The sequence below is a fragment of the Labrus bergylta genome, chromosome 8 (assembly GCF_963930695.1).
Source record: "Labrus bergylta chromosome 8, fLabBer1.1, whole genome shotgun sequence".
Lineage (NCBI taxonomy): Eukaryota > Metazoa > Chordata > Actinopteri > Labriformes > Labridae > Labrus > Labrus bergylta.
The window spans coordinates 32,109,621-32,113,159 of record NC_089202.1 but is presented as its reverse complement, the minus strand read 5'-3'; the positions used below and the strand labels follow the sequence as shown (position 1 = coordinate 32,113,159).

The following is a 3,539-nucleotide window of genomic DNA, read 5'->3' as shown; positions in this document are numbered from 1 at the left end:
TCTTAGTGATGTGGCTTTAATACTGTGGACATCTTTTTCTTCTCAAACTAAACAAAATCACTCCTCCACCTTTTACATCACCCGGCTTCTTTTCCTTTAGTTTCTATCACACTGACAGCGACTCAGACCGCCATCCTGCAGGTGAACAGACCGAGGATCGCACGTCTCAGACCACCATCCTGCAGGTGAACAGACCGAGGATGGCACGTCTCAGACCGCCATCCTGCAGGTGAACAGACCGAGGATCGCACGTCTCAGACCGCCATCCTGCAGGTCAACAGACCGAGGATCGTACGTCTCAGACCGCCATCCTGCAGGTGAACAGACCGAGGATCGCACGTCTCAGACCGCCATCCTGCAGGTCAACAGACCGAGGATCGCACGTCTCAGACCGCCATCCTGCAGGTCAACAGACCGAGGATCGCACGTCTCAGACCGCCATCCTGCAGGTCAACAGACCGAGGATCGCACGTCTCAGACCGAGGATCGCACGTCTCAGACCGCCATCCTGCAGGTGAACAGACCGAGGATCGCACGTCTCAGACCGAGGATCGCACGTCTCAGACCGCCATCCTGCAGGTGAACAGACCGAGGATCGCACGTCTCAGACCGCCATCCTGCAGGTGAACAGACCGAGGATCGCACGTCTCAGACCGCCATCCTGCAGGTCAACAGACCGAGGATGGCACGTCTCAGACCGCCATCCTGCAGGTCAACAGACCGAGGATCGCACGTCTCAGACCGCCATCCTGCAGGTCAACAGACCGAGGATCGCACGTCTCAGACCGCCATCCTGCAGGTCAACAGACCGAGGGTCATACACAGAACTTTAAGGCACTTTGGAGACAAATGGATATAATCTGAACCATCAGAGTCCACTGGGCTCCGGCTGCTGATCCAAAAACTGAGACTGTCACTTTTTAAGTTTCAGACACTCAGAGCTTCATTTCATTTGTTACAGAAAGAATGCTGAAGATATAACTCTGTTAAGTCTCATCTGTCACGGTATCAGAACCTGTTTGAGACAACGGCAACAAAAACAGAAGTCCTCTGCGCCCCATGCTGGGTCATTTCTTGTTCTGAAGTTCTCCTCCACGTGGTCTCAATATGTTGTCCAGTATTCATTAAGGCTCTGACACACCGAGCAGACGGCAAAGAACTGGAGGGAACTAGTGTAATGTCGGCACACACCGCCTTCTGTCTTGACCAAAAAGTTGCACTAGAACACGCCGCAAAGACTACAGCCGACGGGCAACCACCACGGAGAGGAAATAACTCTCCGTGCCAGCAGGGGGCGGTAGTCTGTAATCGACATTCCAAAAAGGGGGAAACCGGAAAAGGACGAGGAAGAACGCGGATAAATAAACCGTTGTTGTGATACGAGAAGACAATTTTCTTACCGCTGTCGTGCAACACACGTAATATAGTAAACGATGTCAAGAGGTTTAACTTGCGTGGCTAACGTTAGCTTTGCTATAGAACACCAACCTTCAGTCCTCCCTGCAGGTTAGCGTGCACATGCCTGAGCTAAATGTGGTTACACATCGCTCCGGTCGATAGGCGAGTTCAACCAACACAGCCCAGATTCAACTTTATCTCCATTTCAAATATCAAAATACTGACAAACTGCGCCGCCCTGCTGGATGCCATTCTTCCACTGTCCTGTTGTTTACTTGGGGGTCACACTTCAGCATTTGGCTGGATGGCAGCAGCCAATGAGCGGAGCTACAGCCCCAACTAGTGGTGTGTGGCTACGGTACAAAACCTTTAAAAGGCTTTGGTGCACTTGACGAACCAAATGTTACAACTTCACCCCTGAATCGCACCGAGTCCACCGGCCTTCAAATGTGAATGCGTGCAAGAGTAAACCTGCAACCTTAAAACAAGAAGTGACCAAATGTTGGTCGTCTAGGATTTCTATTTTTGTTGCCGTGGTAACCAACAGGTATGGATATTGTTTTGATTTTTAATTAGAGTCACATTGAAGTTTAAAATCTGTTATTGTGACACCCCTCCGTCCAGTTGGACTCTCCCATTTTAGAGGCCGCAGTCTAAACGCCACGGTCACCATGACCTCATGACCATCCCATTCGCCAGGACTCAATATTTTAGTAACGTCTGGGTCTGAGGGAACTCCACTACGTCAGATTAAAGCAATCAAAGAGATAATCTCCCCTCTGCTGTGTCTCTTGACAGAGAACATGTTGAACTGCAGCCTTGCTGGTTTGTGATATTTAGGATATTGAATTTCTCTTACATTTTAGACCGTTCAATGAGTTTCCCCTTCCAGCTTTCTTCAGGTAACAAACTCTTCCAGCCTCCAAAAACATTCATGGATCAGCAGAATACTTTCCGTCCCAGTGGACAAACGGCCTTACATCGGAACATTTAGCATCAGTGAGAAAAGCATCAACAAGCATCAGAAAAAACACACAAGCTTAAATAAATCATGTAAACGCTCTGCTGTCGCCAGCCGTGGAACCAGAAGAAATCTGTCTTCATGGTTTGTGTCTTTTCAGATGGAAACATGATGATGAAAGTCGCAACAAATGAACAGATTTTTTCTGGTTCAACACCAAACTTCAAGGCAGAAAAAAAAAAACCTTCAGGGTCAAAGAAGAAAAGATGCACCGATAAAGAACCCGTCATATCAAAAGTTCAACGATAGAAATCTTAAAAGAAGCGGATGAATCTCAGCAGATGATTGGTCGAGTGTTTCTCATCGTCTGTGTTCAGCTTTAATGATCTCCACATTAAAGACATTTTATCAGTGCATCTTCAACTCAGATAAAAAAAAAAGCTCACACCTGTCAAACGGGTCCAAATCAAATATAAAAATATAATATGGTGAAGCAGCAAATACACAGCATGAACATCTTGGACCGTCACAGAGACCTGAAGGTGAAATGTAGAAAACAGCTTTGAATACTTGTAACGAGGAGGACCGGCACACTGAGGGCTTCAGACCCATCTGAGACCGAAGTTGACGATCGTGAGAGAAATCTTAGAGAACCGACTTTAACCATCGATTATGAACTCTGTGGAACGTTTCAGGAGTTAACTTTACAAAACGACGGCGGTGAAACTAAAGGTTCCTCGTTTGGCGAGGCAGGAGCGGATTGGAGCCGATCTGATCTACTGATGCCTCGTTGCCTTCTTAAGGACATCGATTTCTGAGGAAGACCTTCAAACATTCATATTTTGTCTCTGGTCACCATCGTTATTACTTAATGTTTTTTATTTAAGATCGTTTTCACTCAGCAGACACGGTGAGCAGAGCGAAGAGGATGTTGGTCCAAGACATGATCCATAGGAGTGGCCTCAGACTGGTCAGTCTGGTTTTTTGTATTTCCAGCAGTTTTGTGCAGTTTTAAAAGCGATGTCGCTCTGTCTCACAGAGGTTTGGATCGCGGCCGTCTCTCACAGTATCAGACGTCTGTCAGCACCGCAGTGTGTCGGGCTTTAAGGGACGCACCAGAAGAAAGACAACAAAATCGTTCTAGTTTGTTCAGTTAACCTTAACTGTGACATGTCCATAG

The 3,539-nt window shown here is 47.3% G+C and overlaps 1 protein-coding gene across 1 annotated transcript in view; it reads right to left on the bottom strand.

Annotated features, from left to right (window-relative positions):
* cmtm7 (CKLF-like MARVEL transmembrane domain containing 7) overlaps positions 1-3,539 on the bottom strand; it is a 17,571-nt gene continuing 14,032 nt past the window's right edge. Inside the window, exon 5 of the mRNA XM_065957949.1 lies at positions 1-3,539. This exon is cut by the window's right edge and continues 3,035 nt beyond it. The gene's annotated coding sequence lies outside the window, so the exon portion shown is untranslated.